This window comes from Amblyomma maculatum, chromosome 1 (genome assembly GCF_055883805.1).
Source record: "Amblyomma maculatum isolate TAMU_Amacu chromosome 1, ASM5588380v1, whole genome shotgun sequence".
Taxonomy (NCBI): Eukaryota; Metazoa; Arthropoda; class Arachnida; order Ixodida; family Ixodidae; genus Amblyomma; species Amblyomma maculatum.
The window spans coordinates 139,780,218-139,805,449 of NC_139344.1; the positions used below are offsets into that span (position 1 = coordinate 139,780,218).

Below are 25,232 nucleotides of genomic sequence, written 5' to 3' on the forward strand. Positions count from 1 at the left end.
ACAAGGCTCGTAGTGTCGCCGTCGTCGTTCCCGTAGACTCCAGTTCAGCCACAGCAGATCCTGTCGACTGCGCCAGTTATGTTTCGAAGCCGCTCTCCACGCTGTCACCCGCCGTGCTCGTCCAGAGGGCGACGGTCTGTTCAGCTGCTGGCATTCGAAAGGGTTCTCCTCTCACCCGCCGTGCTCGGTTGCGCTGACCGGCGGTCTGTTGAGTTGTACCTGCTGGGCACCTCGGAGTACTACCCGGAGTCGAACCAGGTTTACAGCAACTTTATTGTAACCGGTCTCTCCTCTCTTTCAAATTACCCCTGACAGCTCGTTAAATAGACTCCCTAAACAAAGCCCCTATCATTGCGCCAATAGGGACGCAGTAAACTTTCTGGGCGGGGCCAATAGGCTCCAGCACAGTTCCTCCTCACTCCCGTCATCCTGTACGCACAACATCACGCGTGCACATTCCAGAGTTCAAATCCGCCGCCGTGGTCACGTACGTCCTTGCCGGACAGCCCGAGTCCCGTGGGAATGAGCTTCCTGGTCTCCGCGGCTCCTTTACACAAGAGCCCAGCGCTCGCACACACACAAACACACACCTCCACACACCGTGGATGATCTCTGGTTCGGAATAGTGCTGCATCGCCTTTCCGACGCGGGACATCCGGAGTCGTCTTGCGGGCGGGGTTGCGTCGGCGACTTGAAATCCGCGCCAGCCAGGCGATCCGCGATCCAGGGTCACGGGAAATGAACGAAAAGTCACGCACCGCACTCCGGCTCTCAAGTGCACGCCCTGCAGCTGCGCTCTCGACGAGCAGGCGCCAGTCCAGAAGCCCACGGTGTGGTATGTCGCGTTGATGAGCGCAACACCATGGATACTACTGTTATGTAAAACACTCTGACAAAGTGGTTCCAAGTAAAGAGCAAAAAGCAGTGGAGACATCGGACAGCCTTGCTTCACAGAAGAGGTGATTGGTATGGGGCTTGATATGTGGCCATTTACAATTAGGCGAGTCGAACAATTTCTATAGCAAAGTTGCAACCCCTTCAGTACTACAGAACCAACGTTCGCTCGTTCCAGAAGAGAAAACAGGAAAGAATGACGAACTCGATCAAATGCTTTTTTGAGGTCGACCTGAAGTAAAGCAACCTGATCATGAGAGCAGGAGCACAATTCGAGGATTGTGCGCGCAATATGTACATTACTTTGTATGGCTCGGCTCCTCAAGCCGTACGTCTGGTGAGGGCCAATGAGAAGCGACATTGCGAACTGTAGGCGATTTGATAAAATTTTGGCGAAAATCTTGTAATCCACATTTGCCAGTGTGATTGGTGTATAACCTTCCACTGAGCGTAAATTTTCTTCATCAGTACTCTTTGGAATTAGGACTGTGTGGCATTTTGTAAAAGTCTCGAGAAGGGCTTCTAGATCAAAACTTATCGCGAAGACATCTAGCAGGATAGGAGCAAGAACAGTCTTAAAAGCTTTGTAAAATTCAGAGGAAATGCCATCAGGATCAGACGTTTTTGAGAGAGGTAATTGATCAATTGCCACTTCTACCTCTTGCTGCGTGAAAGAGCTACTAATTACAGAACAATCATCTTTTGATAAAGGGGTCACCAGGGATGTGAAACACGAGATGTCAGAATTTCTTACAGGACCCAGTCGGAAAAAACTACAGAAAATTTTCTGATGTTGCGACAGAATTTCTGTGCGGTTTTTGGACGGGAAACCTGTTGTGACAACAGAATATTCTGTAGTAGCATCAGAACTTTCTGTACTTACAACAGAAAAGTGCTACTGAACTACAGACAACAGAAATTTACTACAGAAAAACTACATAACTACAGAAACGTACTACAGAACTACAGAAAAATCTGATGATTACGACAGAACTACAGGATATTTTGTCGTATTTTTGACACAGTTCTGTAGTTTTTTTCAACTGGGGAGGAGTGGCACTAAACAACATTGAGTAATAATCCATGAATGCGGACGTAACCTCATTCGTACTCGTAACCAATGTGCCATTACGCATTAATCCCGGAATCAGCTTTGCAGTCGCATGATGACGTTCATCAAGCAAAGCTTGCCGCGTTGGCTGTTCGCATTGCAAAGCACGCTTGACACGAGATCGAATTAAGGCACCCCTGTATCGTTCCGCATCATGCCTTTGTAACTCACTTTTGACACTAGCAATTTCGTCCGTATATGATCCAGGGGATTCACATTCTTGCTCATAAAGGTTACACAAGTTTTTGTTAAGTGTCTCCTCCTGATGTTTCCTGTAAAAAAGTTTAATTGAGCCAAGTTCAATTGCTAACGCACGTACTTCCTGCTTGAACATTTCCCAAGCGGCGAGCAATGGTAGTTTCTGGGAAAATATGATTGGAGCTGTGAGCGCACACGAATGATAAATTCTTGGTCATTTACCAGCGATGAGTCTAGCTTCCAAAGATCCCACTGCGGCATAAACTTTGAATGGTCATTGCCACCGAGCCGGGCTACTACCATGCTATGATCAGAAAAAGAAATCGGTATAGTTTCGCAAACAAGCCAGCGGGAAACTAATGTACAAGGTGCATAGATCCGGTCTAGACGAGCGTGAGAATGCCCCTGAATGTGGGTGAATGATCTAAAAGCACGGCAGGACGCCCCTGTATCAACCAGTCCCGCATCTTCTGTAACACGGAACAAAAGTTCCCTGTCACTGCGTGCGTCTGGACTAGAACGATCTATGGGGTTGCAAACACAGTTGAAGTTGCCCATTAGCACAACATGTCGGTAACAGTCAAGTAAGCTAGCTATGTGTTCAAACAAACTTATGTGCTGTGTCACATGCAGTATTAAAAGCATAAACATTTATTATCCACCATGGCTTCCTAAAGAGTAGAAGATTGCAACATATCAACCGACCCTCGGCGTCGATATTATAAGTTAGGCCAGTACAAGGCAGCGTCTTTCGCAGAAACAGAAAACAACCTGCCGACAAGCCCACAGCATGTGCAACAATGACATTAAAATCTGCCAAAAAGGGCTGTAGCGCCCTCTCGGTTTCCTCCTATCTCTCTATCTTCGTCTCTTGGACAGCCACAATATCTAGACGCCTCCTGTGCAAAAGTCGGCGAAGGCAGTTCTCTGGCGAAACCTAAGGTACATTCAGAGTTGCTAGCACTATCTCTTCAGAGACTGCCATGGTGACAGCACATAGTTTTGCCTACAATTCCATTTGCCTTTCGGAAGACGGCGAAGCCGCCTCCGAACCACCGCCAGGCCTCCTCGACCGCGAACGCCGGCACTTCCCTTTGTGCTTCGACGCTCGACCGCGACGACGATGCTTGTTGCCAGCTTGATCGTCCCCTTCACTGGACTCGGAGGCACATGATGCACGGCGTTTCAAGACTGGCTCGCGGCTGCAGCCACAGGAACGTGGCTCTGGTCTGTACGTTGTTGCACAGCAACGGCCACAGGGGTCACAATATCCGCGTTGACACTCGCTGGGTGTTCGGGAACGATTGGTGGATCGTCTGCGGTTGGCTCCTTGTCCGAAGCTTGACACGACATCTCGTCCAAGGCCTGAGCGCTGAGTTTTTCCCGAAGTAAGACTAACCGGCCAAGAAGACGCACACAGGAAAAATCGACACAGAAAGAAAGAGGCTACTCCAGCCTCTTTCTTTCTGTGTCGATTTTTCCTGTGCGCGTCTTCTTGGCCGGTTAGTCTTACTTCATGCAAATGCACCAACTAGCCCAACAACGTGTTTTACTGAGTTTTTCCCGGTACCCTCGGACGCATGAGCAGTATTTTGTTCCTCAGTATCCTGTGGAGCAGCACTTGAGGACTCAGCCACAACGTCGACAGGAAGGTCGCCAGACGCATCAATTATCTCAGACGCCTCCATGATGTGCTCCCGTAATGCTTCGTCAGGAGGCCGGACTCGGTGCCGAAGCTTGTCCGCGTATGTAACCACACACTCTTCTGCTGTGTGGCCGAAGCGCCGGCAATCTTCGCAACGCGGCGTACGGCAGTGCCGACGAATGTGTCCTACACGATTGCAGCGGAGACAGAGAGGTGGTCGGCCAGGTATGAAAACGAGGCTCTGCACGCCACACACAGTTAGCTGATGTGGAACGTCACCAACGCTAACCCCTTCGGCAAGAGTCAAAGTCACATCTCGGCTGAGCGTCTTCATCTGTTCCATATCGGCAAATTTCCAGTTTTCCCTCGATCTCGAGGTGACTTTGCCATAAGCTTGGAGAGCTTCACAAATAAAGGAGTCATCCAAGCGTTCAGGCAGCCAGAGAAGTTTCGCCTTTATCTCCTTCGGTTCTGGATCTACAACAACACAGCGACGGTTCTTATCCAATAAATCTCCACATGAGACTAGTTTTGCTTTAGAGTGTGCCGATTTACATGTAACCATCCAGACACGCGACATTTGAAATTGTCCGATAGAGCTTATTTCTTCCAAATCTACGGTAGGGGCGACCGGCGAGGTCAGCATGCAGAAAAACAGAGTCGACGACAAGCTTACCGGTTGGGAAACGGGGAAGGACAACACGGTAATCATTACTGCTGGCATTAACCTGAGCAGTACCTCGGCCAGAGGCCGATTGAAACTTTGTAGCGGAGAGCATCGTGAAACGCTACCACACGGTACGGCGTCTTCGTCCATCTCCGCGCCACTCCGGCCACGCTATCTTCGAATATGGCTTCTACAGCAGGTGAATCCAAGTTACGTGACGACAATACACGATGAAACAATAAGATGAGTACTGTGGCGCCGAACGGCGGCAATGCGTGTCGAGTGCTGAACCCTAGGGTATGGCTGCAGCTGTTTGACCGAACGAGCTGCATACGTACGCTGTCGTGTAAGAGACATTGGGTGAGAAAATAAAAAGGTATTGGCAGCGGTGGGGTCGAACCCACGCCTCCGAAGAGACCGGTGCCTAAAACCAGCGCCTTAGACCACTCGGCCACGCTACCTTTGATTACAGCTACTACAGCAGGTGGATCGAAGTTACGTGACAACAATACACGATAAAACAATAAGATGAGTACTGTGGCGCCGAACGGCGGCAATGCGTGTCGAGTGCTGAACCCTAGGGTATGGCTGCAGCTGTTTGACCGAACGAGCTGCATACGTACGCTGTCGTGTAAGAGACATTGGGTGAGAAAATAAAAAGGTATTGGCAGCGGTGGGGTTCGAACCGACGCCTCCTAAGAGACTGGTGCCTAAAACCCGCGCATTAGACCACTCGGCCACGCTGCCTTCTTTTTGTTTTCTTTATTTCCTCTCTTGCACTCACAGGGCAATTTAACAAACACAAACACACACATCAAGGGTAAAATCTACGCGCCAGCCGTTCTCTTGCACGGCTGCTGTCATTAAAATTGTTTCATGTTGCAGAGATTATCTAGAACAGGCAACCAGTTAGGAGGTTCTGTTTGTACTTTGAAAACTTCTCGTATGTAATCGATACTTGCAATAAAGTTGTCCCGGAAGGGACGTACATCAAGGTCTGCATGGCGAACTGCCATTCTTGTCTTCCATATACTATGCAGTGCTAGAAGCATGAACATGTCATACGGGACACTATCTTCGTTTTCTGTTGGAAAAAATCGGATCCCGTAACTTGCAATGGGCAGGTCTTTCTTCAAAGTCCGCTGAAGAATGTCCCAGTGGAACACTGCGTCCCAGCAGTTTATAAACACATGTTCCACAGTTTCGGGTTGTTTGCATAGCAAACAACTCGTCGTCCATGGGACATATATGCCTTTATCTGCTATCCTCTGCTTCACTGGGAGGGTGCCGCTATGAAGCTTAAAAAAGAAAGTCTTAACTCCTGGCCTTACGATCATTCTTTTCACCCTCGATAGCACGTCCTGTCCAGGTCTCGAAATATACAGCGATCTGTACATTGGTATCGGTAGCATTATGTCAACCAAATCTTTGTACAATTTCTTTTGTGTCACAGAAGAGAGATAATCTTTCGAAAACCGTACACTCAAGATTTCAGACGTCTGTGCGACTTCACGAAGGTAACCTGCAATGCGGCTGCCCATCATTTCTTTCGATGACACCACAAAGCCTGGCACATGGCTGCACAAGTATAACTGTATAACTGTACGTAGGAAAGCGCTATGTAGATCATGTAGGAAAAAAAACGCGATACGAGTTGTCTAATAAACAGATGTGTTAAGCCGACACCCCCGGCTCAAACAGAACAAAATAAATTTTTGCGGCTAGACTTTTCCCGTCTGGAATTCCACACAAAAACAGCGAACACCCTGTGCAGTTTCTGCACGTTCACGCGCGCCATGCTGAGAACTTGTAGCAAATACCATATTTTTGACACCAAGAAAAGGTTGCACGCTGTTGCGCGCGCGAACACAGACAGGTCACGGCCACCCCACGCGGTGGTTTTCTCTTTTAACTTTTCCGCTTCCGTTGTCCAGTACCCTTTTGTGTCCTCGTAGACTTCTAGGGGCACTCCTAAATATTTGCAAGGTATAGGCGACCACTGCACACCTTAGAACACCTCTGGCGTTGCGCCCCAGTTTTCGTGCCAAAACCCAGCGCTTTTTTCCCAATTGATTGCACTTCCTGTCTGGGCACAGAAGGACTTTGTTAGCCTGATTACTTCGCTGACACTTTCACGATCATTACAAAGTACTGCCACATCGTCAGCGTAGGCGAGTATTTTAACTTCAGAGGATTCCAGCCGAAAACCGTTTATTTTTTCGCTTGCAGTTATTGCCAAGCACAAAGGTTCCAAAAAAATATTAAACAGCAGGGGCGACCGGGGACAGCCCTGTCGCACAGAGCTCCGGACCAGGATATCTGCACTTACTTCCTTATTAACAATGACCTGCGTGACGCAGTTGGAGTAAGCAATCTTGAGGCCATCCAAAACAACACAACCAATTTGCACGTGTTCCAAAATTCTAAACAAAACTTCGTTTGAGACACGGTCAAAAGCCTTCTGTAAGCCGAGCTGTAACATGGCGACTCTGCCCGAGAAGACATTACAAATTTCTAGCACGCTTCTTATAATGTGTATGTTTGTCGCTATTGTACGCCCCTTTATTCCGCATGTCTGATGCGCTCCTACCAGTTCTTGAATGACAGCTTGCACCCTCTTTGCCAAAACCTTCATAAAAATTTTGTAATCGGTATTCAGGAGACTAATTGGTCAATAAGATGTTACCGACAAAAGCTTAATGGGGCCGTCCGATTTAGGTGCACGATTGTGGCAGTTTGTTTTTCCCATACCCTTCTACGATCACTTCTTGCAGAGCAACTGCAATGTCCTGCTTGAACGCCTTATAAAACTCTGCTCCCAGGCCGTCCGGATCAGGTGTCTTGCCACCGCTTAATTCTTCTACTGCCGTCTCGATTTCTTTTACGCTTATCGGTGCTTCTAGCCTTTTTTGCAATGTTTCGTCAAGTTTTGGCATCGCCGCAAGGAAAGTATTCTCAAAATCGCCACTCATTGGCACAGTTCGCCTGAGCAATCCGCGATAATGTTCGACAAAAGCATCCATTATTTTTTGTCTGTCATTCGTCGTGTGGCCATTGTATACAATTTCTCTTATATCGTTCTTTTGAGCGTACTTCTTTTCTTCGCCCAACGCTCTCTTAGTTGGTGATTCGCCCAACCACAATTTTTCACTTCGCGCTTTTACAACCGCTCCTCTGTATCTTTCCTTGTCAATTTGTTCTAGCTTATTCTTCACGCCCCTAATTTCCCGAGTCAGTAGGCCTGGTTGCACATTTTCTTCCTTCAGAAGTGCCTGGAGCAGGCCTTTTAATTTCATCTCTTTTTCTTTTATTTCAAAGCTTAGCACACCACCACGCTCTATCGCTTTTATTTTTACATTTTGCTTAAAAGCTTCCCATTTTTCGCACCACTCAGCTCCTGTACTGTCGTGGAGTACTCGTAAAGGGTCTGTCACAGTTTCTAAAAATATTCCGTCTCTGAGAAGGCTACTATTGAATTTCCACAGAGACCAAATAAACTTTGGCTTTCGCATCTTTGAATCAAGTGTGAAGAACACTAAGCTGTGATCACTTTAACTCACTGAACAGACACAGTAATCAACACAGAACATCATCTCCAGCGATATGTAGGCTCGGTCTAATCGTGCATGGCTCTGCTCCTGAAAATGCGTAGACATTACTCTTGCATTTGACATGCATAATGCATCTTCCAAGCCCTTTTCAGAGACAAGTTCGCTCAGCAAGACAGCGCTTTGGTCACGTCGCGTGACACTACTGTTGCGATCTTCTCTACAAACACAGTTGAAATCGCCGAGCAAAAAAATCCGCTTGTTGCAATCAAGCAACCCACCTATTTCTTTAAAAAAACTTGTCCGCTCACTCACTTGATTCGGCGCGTACAAAGAGATCATTCGCCACTCCGCACCCGATAAAGAGAAATCGCACACCACAAACCGCCCAGACGCCCTACTGGGTACTGCACTTTCAGCAACACTCAACGACCTTCTAATAAAGAGCACACAACCGCCGGACAGAGCTACAGAATGCGACACACACACATTGAACAACGAACGGAAAGGCAGTACCATGCGGTCCGTGCCTTCTTCACTGTCCACATTTGTCTCTTGCACTGCAATAAAATCGAGAGCATAGTCCTCGAAAAGTCTGCTTATCTGATACTGCCTACGCCTAGAGGCGAGGCCACGAACGTTTATAGTGGCAAAACGTATCCCTCTTTGTAGCGTCATTCTGAAGTTGAGAGAGAGTGGCTATGAGGCGCTCACCAGTCCTTGTTCCCGCAGTGTCAGCCCGCAGCATTCCCTTGGTTCGTGGTTACAGCCTGTCCAAAAAACTCACTGTCAGGTAGGCGGGTTGTCCGCCCTCTTCACGCCTTCGACGACATTAGGCCTCACCTCAAGTTTTGGTCTTCTAACGAATGGCGTTTTTGGGGGCGGTTCTGGATCCGTGCCACTCGTCTCCGAATCGACTGCTTCGCGTGTTCGCTTTCCTGCTGAGCCGCCCTCGTTATGCCCCGTGCAATCCATGGAAGCTTCGTCGTTGCCCGCATCCAAGCTGTTGGCACTCGCCTGCAATACCTCTCGTCCGTCAGCGTCCTGGGCACAGCTAGCGTTTTGCCCCTCCGTCTTCGCCGCCTCTGGCGTATCCTCAACGGGAGTAGGCACTGGCACCGTGGGTTCCTTCAAGGCTTCTCCGACGCTGTCGGCATGACTTGTTGAAGAATTGTCAACAGCTGTCACAGGGGTGAGACTTTCTTCCGCCTCCACCTCTTCCATAGTCAACTCCAACTTTTCAGTGAGCGCTGTAGTGGCAGCTGCAGCATAGGTCCTTGTACAACGGTCCGCTGCATGCCCGAAACGCTTACACAGTTCGCACTTTGGGACACGACACGCACGTCGAATGTGCCCAAGTTGTTGGCACCGGAGGCATCGCGGTGCCCGGCCTGGCACAATAACAAGAGCCAGCTCTCTACCAACACGGATCTGGTGGGGTATATCATCCAGAGTAACACCAGCCTTCATCCTAAGAACGGCTGTGCGAGTCATGGTGCTCTGCTGGCTATAACCATCAACACGCCATTTGTCCATTCAGACTTCAATAACCCGCCCATACGGTGCAAGTGCCTCACGTACGTCTTCCTCACGTACGTGGAAGAGCAACCAGTGCAGTTTTAGCCGTACGTCCTGTTGATTTGGGTCAATAATCATGAACTTTTTCTTCTCAACGGTTAATTCCGGCTTCGCTAAAAGTTTCGTAACACCTTCGGCACTTTTGCACGTCACTGCCCACACATGGTTCATTTGATATGCGCCGAGCGCAAGAACTTCGGTGGGCGGCACTCGTTGAAAAAGTGGCTCTCGGAAATCTTCGGCGCGATATGGGCGCGCTTTCACGTCAGCGCGCAGAAAAACAGTATTTTCAACGACATACCCAGTTGGCAGAGGGGGGGGGGGGGGGGGGGGCAGAAGGACGACATAATCCTGGTTAACTTCTTTCCTGGTACCGCGGTCTTCAAGGCCCGCTGAGACCGCTCCAACGGAGCTCATGATACACCCGTCCGTTGTGCTCGGAAGCCGGAAGTGAAATCCTCGGCCACGCTACCTTCGAATATAGCTTCTACAGCAGGTGGATCAAAGTTACGTGACGACAATACACGATAAAACAATAAGAGAAGTACTGTGGCTCCGAACGGCGGCAATGCGTGTCTAGTGCTGAACCCTAGGGTATGGCTGCAGCTGTTTGACCGAACGAGCTGCATACGTACGCTGGGTTCGAACCCACTACCTCCGAAGAGACTGGTGCCTACAACCAGCGCCTTAGACCACTCGGCCACGCTACATTTTTTTTTCCTTTATTGCATGAATTGGTACAAATACATCAGTAAAAGATCGTAGTTGCCATGCCCCTTGGCTGACAGCCGTGTCTAATGGACTTTCATTACCACAAGTTCGCCCATCAGACTCAAGACCTCCTCTGCAGCGTCTTGCTGCTTCAAAATTTATTTTAGTTTATACACTTGTTCAACAAAATAATCACATACAGATCGTGCATCGACATCATAGTGTCTATAAGCCATCCTACTCCTCCAAATACTGTGAAGGCCCAATAGCATGATGAGGTCATACTGAAAATCATCATTAGCAGTTGTCAAGTACCGAATTCCACGTGGCGTCAATGGGAGGTCTTTTTTAAGTCTCCTTTGTAACACATCCCAGTAAAACACCGCATCTAAACAATCCAGGAACACGTGCTCAACTGTTTCAGGTTTCCTACATAGTAGGCAGTTCGAGCCCCAAGGTACAAAAAGGCGCTTTTCTTCGATCCATGTTTTGACTGGGAGGGTTTCTGTATGCAATTTAAAAAAGAATGTTTTTACGCCCGGTGCAACAGTCATGTTTTTAACTCGCTTGAGCACGTCTTTCCCTGGGCCTTCACAGTATAATGTTCTGTACAATGGAGCTGGGAACAATTGTGAAATAAGATCCTTGTACAGCCGCTTAGGTGGTACCGTCGCTAAATACTCTACAGAGTACCGCACGCGCAAAAACCTGAACGACCACACCACTTCTCGCAGGAAGCGTGACGCAGTGTATCCCCGAGCAGAGCATGAAGAGACTACAAACTCTGGAATTGCACTGGATAGCATGATTTGCATAAAGGTTCTAGGAATGCATCTTTTTGGTCACGTAGGAAACAAAACCTTAAAACCATCTGCCGCACATATAGATGCATTAGAGACAACCCTCCGTCTTTAACTCGCCGAAAGAGATTATCTCTGTTAATTCGTTCCCAGTTGGACGACCAAATGAAGACCGCAAATACACGATGGAACCTTTGTATATTGATTCGAGCACAATACAATACTTGAAGTAAATACATTATTCTTGCCACCAAAAAGGTATTGCATACAGTTGCACGGGCGAAAATAGAGAGGTTACGTCCCATCCATCCTTTCGCCCTTTCCCGTATTTCTTCCGCTTTTTCATTCCAGTAATTCGTATTTTCCCCGTATTTGTCCAATGGGACTCCCAAATAAACTCCGGGCTTTGTAGCCCATCTTACTCCATAGAAAATTTCCGGTTCCTGTTCCCATTCCCCGTGCCAGACTCCGAGACTTTTCTTTAAATTAACAGCACTACCAGTCTGCCTGCAATACCTTTGTGTTACTTTCAAAGCTTCCGAAACGCTTTCGCGGTCTTCACAAAAAAACGCCACATCATCAGCGTATGCCAATATTTTCACTTCACATACTCCCAACTTAAAACCACGGATGTGTTCGTTAGCAGTTACCATTCTACACAATGGTTCCAAATGTATAGCAAAGAGGAGAGGAGACAGTGGACATCCCTGCCGCACAGATGCTCTTTCATCACGCTACCTTCGTATATGGCTTCTACAGCAGCTGGATCCAAGTTACGTGACGACAATACACGATAAAACAATAAGAGAAGTACTGTGGCGCAGAACGGCGGCAATGCGTGTCGAGTGCTGAACCCTAGGGTATGGGTGCAGCTGTTTGACCGAACGAGCTGCATACGTACGCTGTCGTGTAAGAGACATTGGGTGAGAAAACAAAAAGGTATTGGCAGCGGTGGGGTTCGAACCCACGCCTCCGAAGAGACTGGTGCCTAAAACCAGCGCCTTAGACCACTCGGCCACGCTACCTTCGAATGTTGTTTCTACAGCAGGCGGATCCATGTTACGTGACGACAATACACGATAAAACAATAAGAGAAATACTGTGGCGCCGAACGGCGGCAATGCATGTCGAGTGCTGAACCCTAGGGTATGGGTGCAGCTGTTTCACCGAATGAGCTGCATACGTACGCTGTCGTGTAAGAGATATTGGGTGAGAAAACAAAAAGGTATTGGCAGCGGTGCGGTTCGAACCCACGCCTCCGAAGAGACTGGTGCCTAAAACCAGCGCCTTAGACCACTCGGCCACGCTACCTTCGAATGTTGTTTCTACAGCAGGCGGATCCATGTTACGTGACGACAATACACGATAAAACAATAAGAGAAGTACTGTGGCGCAGAACGGCGGCAATGCGTGTCGAGTGCTGAACCCTAGGGTATGGGTGCAGCTGTTTCACCGAATGAGCTGCATACGTACGCTGTCGTGTAAGAGATATTGGGTGAGAAAACAAAAAGGTATTGGCAGCGGTGCGGTTCGAACCCACGCATCCGAAGAGACAGGTGCCTAAAACCAGCGCCTCAGACCACTCGGCCACGCTTTTTTTTTTCTTTATTTCCGAAGTATACATGAACAACAAATGGTCACACTTAATAAAACACTTCAGCTGCCCTCGAGCTGACGCGTGTGAGGTTAAAATTTCTTCAATTTTACCAGGTCATTCAGAACTTCTGCCCACTGTGGTGGGTCAGGGAGCGCGCAGATACATTGCCGTAGATAAACAGCACTTTCAACAAAATTTTCACGTACACTGCGAATGTTAATATCTTCATGCATTACTTGCATTCGTGTTTTCCACAAGCTGTGGAGGCCTAGAAGCATTATTAAATCATAGGGTACGTCTTCGTTCTCCACCGGTAAAAACCGGATGCCATAAGGGTTTAGTGGCAGCTCTTTTTAATTGTTGTTTGTAGCACGTCCCAATGAAATACTGCATCCCAGCAGTCTAAGAATTTGCACTCGAACACTCTACCCGTCAAAAGCTGGCTTCACGAAAAAGGAATCTATGTCCCTTGGACGACAAACTGCCAGCTTTGCAAGAAGCCAGAGACAATCGAACACCACTCGGCCACGCTACTTTTTTTTTTCTTTATGTCTGTAGTATACATGAACAACAAATGGTCACACTTAATAAAACCCTTCAGCTGCACTTGAGCTGACGCGTGTGAGGTTAAAATTTCTTCAATTTTACCAAGTCATCCAGAACTTCTGCCCACTGTGGTGGGTCAGGGAGCGCACAGATACATTCCCGTAGATAAACAGCACTTTCAACAAAATTTTCACGTACACTGCGAATGTTAATATCTTCATGCCTTACTTGCATTCGTGTTTTCCGCAAGCTGTGGAGGCCTAGAAACCTTATTAAATCACAGGGTACGCTTCTTTCTCCACTGGTAAAAACCGGAGGCCATAAGGGTTTAGTGGCAGTTCTTTTTTAATTGGTCTTTGTAGCACGTCCCAATGAAGTACTGCATTCCAGCAGTCCAAGAATATGTGTTCGATTGTCTCTGGCTTCTTGCATAGCTGGCAGTTTGTCGTTCAAGGGACATAGATTCCTTTTTCGTGAAGCCAGGTTTTGACGTGTAGAGTTTTAGAGTGCAACTTAAAAAAGAACGTTTTGGCAGCCGGTCGAACTGGCATCCTCTTCACTCGTATTAAAATATCCTGCCCTGGGCCTCCACGGTAAGGCTGCCGATACAAAGGTGCCGGCAGCATGATTTCAACTAGGTCCTTATACAACTTTTTCTTGCCAACACTGTACAAATATTCAGGGGAAAAACGCACTTCTAACAACTTGTATGAGAGAACTACCTCGCGCAAATATCCTGTGACAGCACCACACATGTTTTCACGTGAGGAGACAACAAACCCGGGTAACAGCATTTGCAGCCGCACTTGTATGACTGTTCTTAAGAAGGTGTCATTTTGGTCGCGAAGAAAAAAAAAAAGTGCGATACCACTTGACGCAGAAACAAATGAATCAATCCCACTCCTCCGCTTTTTAGAGAAAGAAATAAATTAGTTCGCCTCGTCTTTTCCCAAGTCGACGTCCAAAGAAAAACCGCAAACACACGATGAATTTTTTGAATGGCAGTTAGTGACGCACAGAGAACATTCATTACATACCATATCTTTGATATCAAAAACACATTGCAGATGAAAGCGCGTGAAAAGATTGACAGTTGCCTTCCCTGCCACGCTTCCGCTTTCTCTCGCTCTCTATTTGTTTCTTCCTTCAAGTGTAAGCTAGGATCACGATAACATTGTAGGGGCACACCCAGATTCTGCGTTGGCAATCAAGACCATTGCAATCGGGAGAAAGAAGCCGGTTCAGCGTCCCATAAGCCGTGCCAAAATCAGGAGCTTTTTCCCCAGTTTACCCGACTCCCTGTCTGGTCACAAAATTTTCGACAACGTCAACCACTTTACAAATGCTCTCTCTGTTTGTACAAAATACTGCAATGTTGTCCGCGTATGCAAGTAGCTTCACCTGCGCCGACTGCAGCCTGAAACCCGAGATGCATTCATTATTGAGAATGCCCAAGCATAATGGCTCGAGATAGGCTGCAAAAAGCAGAGAACAGAGTGGGCATCCTTGCCTCACCGAAGAACGCACTACGTGTCAGGGAGATCGACATTCACTATAATACGCGTCGAGCAGTTTGCGTATGCCATTTTCACTCTTTCCACAATTACCGAGCCGAGGTTACAATGCTCTAGAATGGAGAAAAGGATGTCGCGCGATACGCGATCGAACGCTTTTTCCAAATCCAGCTGAATCATGACAACCTGACTTCCAAGCGTGTCTACACATTCCAGTACGGTTCATGCCACATGTATATTTGTGGCAATGCTGCGGCCTCTTATGCCGCACGTTTGGTGCGGTTCGACTAATTTGGCTATTACCAATCTGCAATCTTTTCTCTAAAACCTTCATAAAGACTTTGCAATCAACATTTGTCAGGCTTATTGGCCTATAGGACTTCAACAGGCGTTTCTCTGGATCATCACTTTTTTGGAATAAGTACGATGTGTGACGTAGTAAATGATAATGGCACTTGTTTGTGTTCGTAGGCTTCTGTTATCACTTTCAGCATAAGGCTGGAAACAGTTTTTAAATGCTCTGTAAAAGGAGGCGCTCAGCCCATCTGGTCCAGGGGCTTTCCCACATGGGAGGTCATCTATGGCGCTTTCGATCTCTTGCACTGTAATAGGCATTTCAAGGCTCTCTTTCACACGATTTTCGAGCGTTGGCATTAGCCGTAAATATTGTAATGGAAACCCTTCACTATGTTCGCGCGTATTATTCGGAAGCTCAGCAAAATGTTTCATAATCGCACACTTTATATCTTTAGCATCGTTCTTAATCTGCCCTTCATGTCTTATTTGCCTGATTTCCTTCTGGCAAGCGTACCTTTTTTCATCTGATAGCGCTCGCTTTGTCGGCGCCTCGCCAGCCCACAGTTTATTGCTTCTTGCGCGTATAACCGCGGCTGTGTACTTCTCAGCGTCGATTCTTTCTAAATCAGATTTCACATCTCTTATTTGCTTAGTGAACTTTCCTGGCGCACAGCTTTTCACGCACAACATGCACTCAAGCTGTCCATGAAGTTCCTTTTCTGTTTCTTTCTGTTTGCACCGCACCTTGTACCGCTTATCTTGACGCACCTTCATGGTCCTGTGACGGAACTTGCAAGGCTTGCAGAGTTTCATTCTCATGACTGGGGACCGTCACCTTATGCTTTGTTAAAACAGTCATGGAATGAGAGTCCTGTTTTGTTGACTGACCTCTAATGTCAGCAGCCTCCTCCGCATCCGCCTCGTCCATAATTAACTCGGACGAGTCTTCGCTGGTCCCAGGTCCGGCAATGCTAGCGTAGGTACGTGCACACTGGCTGTCTTCATGCCCGAACCGTCGACAGGTTCCGCAGCGAGGAACCCGGCACTCTTTGCGAATGTGACCCGTACTCCGGCAGCGTAGGCACAACGGGGGTCTGCCTGGCACAATGACGAGCGCCAGCTCACCGCTAACATTCAACTGATGCGGGAGGTCGTCAAGCTTCATGCCAGCTTTCAGCTTCAGCGTGACGAGTCTAGTTGTAAAGCCCTTTTCTAGCATACCTTTAACACGCCAGCGCTCCCGGGAAACTTCCGACACCTTTCCGTACGGCGCAAATGCAGCACGAACATCTTCGTCTGGCACGTTGTGTAGCAGCCAGTGAAGTTTGAGTCGCACGTCCTGGTTCGCCGGATCAATCACCAAGCAGCGACCGTTTTTCACATACAGCTCACCTACACTTACAATCTTGTTCACCGCTTCAGTATCCTTGAGAGTGACTGCCCAGACGTGGCTCATCCGATACGTCCCCATTGCGATAACATCGGGGATTAGCGAGTGTTGTGCTAAAACATCCCGGAAATCTTCCACCCGGTACGGGCGGGCCCTGATATCGGCGTGCAAAAAAACGGTATCCAAAACAAACCGACCTGTTGGCAGTGCAGGCAAAACAACCCGGTAAGTATTGCCCCGTTCAGCAGTCCTGTTACCGCGGCCTGACATGGCCGCTGAAGCCGCTCCTGAGGAGCCCTGCATCCTGCGTCCGTTCACTGGCGTGGCCGGAAGCAGAATCCTCGGCCACGCTACCTTCGAATATGGCTTCTACAGCAGGTGGATCCAAGTTACGTGACGACAATACACGATAAAACAATAAGAGAAGTACTGTGGCGCCGAACGGCGGCAATGCGTGTCGAGTGCTGAACCCTAACCAGCGCCGTAGATCACTCGGCCACGCTACCTTTGATTACAGCTACTACAGCAGGTGGATCCAAGTTACGTGAAGACAATACACGATAAAACAATAAGAAAAGTACTGCGGCGCCGAATGGCGGCAATGCGTGTCGAGTGCTGAACCCTAGGGTATGGCTGCAGCTGTTTGACCGAACGAGCTGCATACGTACGCTGTCGTGTAAGAGACATTGGGTGAGAAAATAAAAAGGTATTGGTAGCGGTGGGGTTCGAACCCACGCCTCCGAAGAGACTGGGGCATAAAACCAGCGCATTAGACCACTCGGCCACGCTACCTTTTTTTTTTTTTTTTTTTTTTTTCTTTATTGCCGTGAAACACAAAACAAAAATACACATGATAAAAAACGTCAACTACACTTGAGCTAACGCGTAAGTGGCTAAAATCTTTTCAAGTTCACTAACTCATCAAAGAGACAATGCCATTGTGGCGGATCCTGCTGCCTCATGAAAGTTTCACGTATATAAACAGCACTTTCAATAAAGTTTTCACGCGAAGATCGTGTATTTATATCTGCGTGACGCACCTGCATTCGTGTTTTCCACAAACTATGGAGACCAAGAAGCATAATTAAATCATAAGGTGCATCATCGTTCTGCACTGGTAGGAATCTGATTCCGTACGGAGTTAGGGGAAGTTCCTTTTTAATTGTCCTTTGGAGGACGTCCCACAGAAAAACAGCATCCCAACACTGTAAGAAGACGTGTTCAATTGTCTCCGGTTTTTTGCACAACAGGCAATTTGTTGTCCATGGGACGAAGATACCTTTTTCATTCAGCCAGGTTTTAACACGGAGCGTATTAGAGTGAAGTTTGAAAAGGAACGTTTTAGCAGATGGCCTCACGGGCATCTTCTTGACTCTTTTCAAAACATCCTGCCCTGGGCCTCCACAGTGTAATGCCCTGTAAAAAGGCACCGGCAGCATCACGTCAATGAGATCTTTATACAGTTTTTTTCTGGGAACATTGAAAAGGTAATCAAAAGAAAACCGCACTTCCAGCAACTTGCACGAAAAAAACAACTTCGCGCAGGTAGCCAGTCACAGTACCAGGCATGCTTTCACATGACACAATCCATTCAGGGAGCAGCCTCTGCAATCGCACTTGCATCACAGTTCTTAGAAAGGTATCTTTTTGATCACGCAGGAATATAAATCGCGAAACCACTTGTCGCAAGAACAAATGGGCAAGGCCAAGCCCGCCCCTTTTAACAGAAATAAACAAATTCGTCCGGGCGGTTTTTTCCCATGTGGATGCCCAAATAAAAACAGCAAAAACGCGGTGCATTTTCTGAATTGAGGTTCGTGAGACACACAACACATTCATGAGGTACCACAGCCTTGAAATAAGAAAAACATTGCAAATGGAAGCGCGCGAAAACATTGAGAGTTGCCTTCCTTGCCACGCATCCGCTTTTTCTTTCGCTCTGGATGTTTCTTCCATCCAGTGCATGTTGGCATCTCGATAACAATCTAAAGGCACGCCTAGATATCGCGTTGGGAGAGCAGACCATCGCAGCTTACAGAAGAAATCAGGTGTCACGTCCCAATCACCGTGCCAAAACCCAGAGCTTTTCTCCCAATTGATCTTACATCCGGTTTGATCACAAAATGTTTGGACGACACCCGTAACTTCACAGATGCTCTTTCTAGTTGTACAAAACACTGCTATGTCATCAGCATATGCCAGCATTTTCACGTGTGCTGATTGCAGCTTGAACCCTAAAATGCGATCGCTATCAATGATAGCCAAGCAAAGTGGCTCTAAATACAGTGCAAAAAGCAGGGGTGAGAGCGGGCAGCCCTGCCTTACCGATGAACGTACTGCGATGCTGTCAGTCAGTTCACCATTCACTATAATACGGGTCGTGCAGTTCGCGTAAGCCATTTTAACACCCTCCACTATGACTTTTCCAAGGTTTGAATGCTCCAAAATGGAAAAAAGAATTTCGTGAGAAACACGGTCAAAGGCTTTCGCCAAATCTAACTGCATCATGGCTATCTGACCACCGAGTGCATCAACACATTCTAGTACGGTTCTTGCGACATGTATATTCGTGGCAATGGATCGACCCTTGATGCCGCACGTTTGATGAGACCCAACCAGTCTTTTTATTACGCTTTGCAGTCTTTTTGCTAAAACCTTCATATACACCTTGTAGTCAACATTGGTGAGGCTAATCGGTCGATATGACCCCACCAACAGTCGTTTCTCCGGATCATCTGTCTTGGGTATTAGCACAATGTGCGATGTAGCGAAAGACAATGGAACAGTATTACGTTCATAAGCTTCAGTGATTACATCGAGCATAAACTGAGCCGCATACTGCTGAAAAGTTTTAAAGAAGGCAGCGCTTAGACCATCCGGCCCAGGGGCCTTCCCAGGTGTCAGGTCATCTATTGCAGATAGTATCTCCTGCAACGTTACCGGCGTTTCTAGGCGCGCTTTACTTTCGTCATCCAGTGCAGGCATCAGTCTTAGAAAATCTGTTCGAAAGCCGCCTACAGTCTCAAGCTTAGCGCTAAGCAGTTCTTCGAAGTGCTCTGTTACCGCACGCTGAATATCTTTAGCATCTTCAGTGATATGGCCGGCATATCTTATACTCCTTATTTTTTTCTGGCAGGCGTATCTTTTCTCGTCTGCTAGCGCTCGTTTTGTCGGTACTTCTCCAGCCCAAAGTTTTTCAGCCCTTGCACGTATAACAGCCGCTGTGTATCTTTCACTGTCGATTGTTTCCAACTCACTTTTTATCTCTCGTATTTTACTGGCGAAATGCCCTGGCACTGAACTTTCCATGCTCAAAAGAAACTGGAGTTGTTCATTCAGTTCTTTTTCTTTTTCTTTCTCTTTATGCCGCACCTTACTGCTCTTTTCTATGGATTTCAATTTGACCCACTCTTTGAAGCTGTCCCATTCCGCTGCAAAACTTACTGGTCGCATAGTCAGACGACTTTCAAACTCGGTCTTAACTTCCGTAAGGAACTCTTCATCGGCGAGAAGTTTGGCATTCAGTTTCCATAGGTGCCAGTTAAAGCGCGATTTCTTTCCTGCCCTACCGAACACTGCACTCACGAGACAATGATCGCTGAAAGACACAGGTTTGACCTCATATGCAGTACATAGAGAAACAAGATCAACCGAGGCATACACCCTGTCCAATCGAGCATGGCTATCTCGCTGAAAGTGCGTGAACTCTGGTTGGTTTCCAGTGGAGAACACACTACCAACATCCTCAAGGCCGTATTCATGCACAAGTGCATTCAACTGCTCGGAGCTTCTGTCTCTTCGAGGTTTACACTTCGCCGCTCGGTCCACAGTTGAGCACACACAGTTGTAGTCACCAAGTACAAGCAAGATTTTGTCGACCTTCAACCACGATTCAATAGACTCAAAAAACACTTCACGTTCGCGTTCTGAATTGGGAGCGTACAAACACAACACACGCCAGCATAAATTACAGTAGGTAAAATCAGTAACCAAAAGCCGACCACTTGGACAGGCAAAAACGGACTCTACGCGTACTCCCAGCGTGTTACGTATAAATAAAAGGCATCCACCCGATACACCAACAGAATGGCATACACACACATAAAAGTTTGTTTGAAAAGAAGCCACCATACGGTCAGTGCTTTCTTCGCTCTCAATCTTTGACTCTTGCACAGCTGCTACATCTATATCATTATCTAAAAGGAGGCGATTGAGCTGGCATTGTCGCCTTCTCGCTCCCAGCCCTCTGACATTCAAAGTAGCTACGTGTAACGGCGAATTAAGCTCGCGAGTCATGTATTAGCGAGAGACGCCCGTACCCGCATGGTGCCTACCTTCATGATTGCGTGGCCTCCGCTTCTGAAGAACAGTGGCATATGTGTGCATGTATTGTCCTCCCAGCGGAACGTCGGGCTGAATACAAACGAAGTCCAAGCACCGTCTGTCATTTTTGCTCACACACGCCCCGCTTGGTTGCAGAATGTTCCTGACGCTGGTCGGTAGGCAGCCGACCCACAAATCGTTCAGGACACCACAAAACCTACGGAGGCGGTTTCCCCGCCTGCCGCGTGTCGGCCGAGAAGTTCGGCTTCGGTCTTAACGTTGCTCTTCGGATGCCCGAAGTTTTCGGCGGCGGCTCACCACCAACACCACCTGGCAGCTGAGTCCCCTCGACGCTTTCCTCGTGTGGACGTTTCGCGGCAATAAAGGCTGCTGTCTCCGGCCCAACCTCCATGGCATCAGTAAAGGAAGGCTCAGTGCTGAGATGCTCCTCAGCGTCAGAAAAATTGATTACATCTTCTGATGCTTCCTTTGACTCGCCTTCATGGTCCTGTGACGGATCTTGCAAGGCTTGCCGAGTTTCACTCTCTTCACTGGGCACCGTCACCTTATGCTTTGTTAAAACAGTCAGGGAAGGCGCGTCCTGTTTTGTTGACTGACCTCTAATGTCAGCTGCCTCCTCCGCATCCACCTCGTCCATTATTAACTCCGACGAGTCTTCGCTGGTCCCAGGTCCGGCAATGCTAGCGTAGGTACGAGCACACTGGCTCTCTTCATGCCCGAACCGTCGACAGGTTCCGCAGCGAGGAACCCGGCACTCTTTGCGGATGTGACCCGTACTCCGGCAGCGTAGGCACAGCGGGGGTCTGCCTGGCACAATAACGAGCGCCAGCTCACCGCTAACATTCAGCTGATGCGGCAGGTCGTCAAGCTTCATGCCAGCTTTCAGCTTCAGCGTGACGTGTCTAGTAGTTGAGCCCTTTTCTAACATACCTTTAACTCGCCAGCGCTCCCGTGTAACTTCGGATACCTTTCCGTACGGCGCAAAGGCAGCACGGACATCCTCGTCTGGCACGTTGTGTAGCAGCCAGTGAAGTTTCAGCCGCACATCCTGGTTCGCCGGGTCAATTACCAAGCAGCGACCGTTTTTCACACACAACTCGCCTACACTAACAAGCTTGGTCACCGCTTCAGAATCCTTGAGAGTGACAGCCCAGACATGGCTCATCCGATACGCCCCCATCGCAACAACATCGGGGATCAGCGAATGCTGTGCCAAAGCGTCGCGGAAATCTTCCACCCGGTACGGGCGGGCCCTGATATCGGCATGCAAAAAAACCGTATTCAAAACAAACCGACCTGTTGGCAGTGCAGGCAAAACAACTTGATAAGTACTATCCTGATCAGCAGTCCTGTTACCGCGGCCTGACATGGCCGCTGAAGCCGCTCCTGAGGAGCCCTGCATCCTGCGTCCGTTCACTGGCGTGGCCGGAAGCAGAATCACACGGCCACGCTACCTTTGATTACAGCTACTACAGCAGGTGGGTCGAAGTTACGTGACAACAATACACGATAAAACAATAAGAGAAGTACTGCGGCGCCGAATGGCGGCAATGCGTGTCGAGTGCTGAACCCTAGGGTATGGCTGCAGCTGTTTGACCGAACGAGCTGCATACGTACGCTGTCGTGTAAGAGACATTGGGTGAGAAAATAAAAAGGTATTGGCAGCGGTGGGGTTCGAACCCACGCCTCCGAAGAGACTGGGGCATAAAACCAGCGCATTAGACCACTCGGCCACGCTACCTTTGATTACAGCTACTACAGCAGGTGGATCCAAGTTACGTGAAGACAATACACGATAAAACAATAAGAAAAGTACTGCGGCGCCGAATGGCGGCAATGCGTGTCGAGTGCTGAACCCTAGGGTATGGCTGCAGCTGTTTGACCGAACGAGCTGCATACGTACGCTGTCGTGTAAGAGACATTGGGTGAGAAAATAAAAAGGTATTGGCAGCGGTGGGGTTCGAACCCACGCCTCCGAAGAGACTGGGGCATAAAACCAGCGCATTAGACCACTCGGCCACGCTACCTTCGATTACAGCTACTACAGCAGGTGGATCGAAGTTACGTGACAACAATACACGATAAAACAATAAGAGAAGTACTGTGGCTCCGAACGGCGGCAATGCGTGTCGAGTGCTGAACCCTAGGGTATGGGTGCAGCTGTTTGACCGAACGAGCTGTATACGTACGCTGTCGTGTAAGAGACATTGGGTGAGAAAATAAAAAGGTATTGGTAGCGGTGGGGTCGAACCCACGCCTCCGAAGAGACCGGTGCCTAAAACCAGCACCTTAGACCACTCGGCCACGCTACCTTTGATTACAGCTACTACAGCAGGTGGATCGAAGTTACGTGACAACAATACACGATAAAACAATAAGAGAAGTACTGTGGCTCCGAACGGCGGCAATGCGTGTCGAGTGCTGAACCCTAGGGTATGGGTGCAGCTGTTTGACCGAACGAGCTGTATACGTACGCTGTCGTGTAAGAGACATTGGGTGAGAAAATAAAAAGGTATTGGCAGCGGTGGGGTTCGAACCCACGCCTCCGAAGAGACTGGGGCATAAAACCAGCGCATTAGACCACTCGGCCACGCTACTTTTTTTTTTTTTTCTTTATTGCCGTGAAACACAAAACAAAAATACACATGATAAAAAACGTCAACTACACTTGAGCTAACGCGTAAGTGGCTAAAATCTTTTCAAGTGCACTAACTCATCAAAGAGACAATGCCATTGTGGCGGATCCTGCTGCCTCATGAAAGTTTCACGTGTATAAACAGCACTTTCAATAAAGTTTTCACGCGAAGATCGTGTATCTATATCTGCATGACGCACCTGCATTCGTGTTTTCCACAAACTATGGAGGCCAAGAAGCATAATTAAATCATAAGGTGCATCATCGTTCTGCACTGGTAGAAATCTTATACCGTAAGGAGTTAATGGAAGCTCCTTTTTAATTGTCCTTTGGAGGACGTCCCATAGAAAGACAGCATCCCAACACTGTAAGAAAACGTGTTCAATTGTTTCCGGTTTTTTGCACAACAGGCAATTTGTTGTCCATGGGACGAAGATACCTTTTTCATTCAGCCAGGTTTTAACAGGGAGCGTATTAGAGTGAAGTTTGAAAAGGAATGTTTTAGCTGATGGCCTCACGGGCATCTTCTTAACTCTTTTCAAAACGTCCTGCCCTGGGCCTCCACAGTGTAATGCCCGGTAAAAAGGCACCGGCAGCATCACGTCAATGAGATCTTTATACAGTTTTTTTCTAGGAACGTTGTAAAGGTAATCAAAAGAAAACCGCACTTCAAGCAACTTGCACGAAAAAACAACCTCGCGCAGGTAGCCAGTCACAGTACCAGGCATGTTTTCACATGACACAATCCATTCAGGGAGCAGCCTCTGTAATCGCACTTGCATCACGGTTCTTAAAAAGGTATCTTTTTGATCACGGAGGAATATAAATCGCGAAACCACCTGACGCAAGAACAGATGTGCAAGGCCAAGCCCGCCCCTTTTTACAGAAATAAACAAATTCGTCCGGGCGGTTTTTTCCCATGTGGATGCCCAAATAAAAACAGCAAAAACGCGGTGCATTTTCTGAATTGAGGTTCGTGAGACACACAACACATTCATGAGGTACCACAGCCTCGAAATAAGAAAAACATTGCAAATAGAAGCGCGCGAAAATATTGAGAGTTGCCTTCCTTGCCAGGCATCCGCTTTTTCTTTCGCTCTGGATGTTTCTTCCATCCAGTGCACGTTGGGATCTTGATAACATTCTAAAGGCACGCCTAGATATCGTGTTGGGAGAGCAGACCATCGCAGCTTACAGAAGAAATCAGGTGTCACGTCCCAATCACCGTGCCAAAACCCAGAGCTTTTCTCCCAATTGATCTTACATCCCGTTTGATCACAAAATGTTTGGACGACACTCGTGGCTTCACAAATGCTCTTTCTAGTTGCACAAAACACTGCTATGTCATCGGCATATGCTAGCATTTTCACGTGTGCTGATTGCAGCTTGAACCCTAAAATGCGATCGCTATCAATGATAGCCAAGCAAAGTGGCTCTAAATACAGTGCAAACAGCAGGGGTGAGAGTGGGCAGCCCTGCCTTACCGATGAACGTACTGCGATGCTGTCAGTCAGTTCACCATTCACTATAATACGGGTCGTGCAGTTCGCATACGCCATTTTAACACCCTCCACTATGACGTCGCCAAGGTTAGAATGTTCCAAAATGGAAAACAGAATTTCGTGAGAAACACGGTCAAAGGCTTTCGCCAAATCTAACTGCATCATGGCTATCTGACCACCGAGTGCATCAACACATTCTAGTACGGTTCTTGCGACATGTATATTCGTGGCAATGGATCGACCCTTGATGCCGCA

General features: G+C 48.0%; 7 non-coding genes and 1 pseudogene across 7 annotated transcripts; all 8 read right to left on the bottom strand.

Moving 5' to 3' along the window:
• Positions 1-4,895: 4,895 nt before the first annotated feature.
• TRNAL-UAG (transfer RNA leucine (anticodon UAG)) lies at positions 4,896-4,976 on the bottom strand. The gene has a single exon. It is a non-coding gene; the product is annotated as a tRNA-Leu (tRNA).
• Positions 4,977-8,852: 3,876 nt separating this feature from the next.
• Positions 8,853-10,058, bottom strand: LOC146204131 (uncharacterized; annotated as a pseudogene).
• Positions 10,059-12,095: 2,037 nt separating this feature from the next.
• Positions 12,096-12,177, bottom strand: TRNAL-UAG (transfer RNA leucine (anticodon UAG)). Its single transcript has one exon. It is a non-coding gene; the product is annotated as a tRNA-Leu (tRNA).
• A 204-nt stretch (positions 12,178-12,381) lies between these two features.
• Positions 12,382-12,463, bottom strand: TRNAL-UAG (transfer RNA leucine (anticodon UAG)). The gene has a single exon. It is a non-coding gene; the product is annotated as a tRNA-Leu (tRNA).
• A 4,743-nt stretch (positions 12,464-17,206) lies between these two features.
• TRNAI-UAU (transfer RNA isoleucine (anticodon UAU)) lies at positions 17,207-17,288 on the bottom strand. Its single transcript has one exon. It is a non-coding gene; the product is annotated as a tRNA-Ile (tRNA).
• A 5,211-nt stretch (positions 17,289-22,499) lies between these two features.
• On the bottom strand, positions 22,500-22,581 carry TRNAI-UAU (transfer RNA isoleucine (anticodon UAU)). Its single transcript has one exon. It is a non-coding gene; the product is annotated as a tRNA-Ile (tRNA).
• A 204-nt stretch (positions 22,582-22,785) lies between these two features.
• Positions 22,786-22,867, bottom strand: TRNAI-UAU (transfer RNA isoleucine (anticodon UAU)). The gene has a single exon. It is a non-coding gene; the product is annotated as a tRNA-Ile (tRNA).
• Positions 22,868-23,071: 204 nt separating this feature from the next.
• Positions 23,072-23,152, bottom strand: TRNAL-UAG (transfer RNA leucine (anticodon UAG)). Its single transcript has one exon. It is a non-coding gene; the product is annotated as a tRNA-Leu (tRNA).
• Between the last annotated feature and the right edge of the window lie 2,080 nt (positions 23,153-25,232).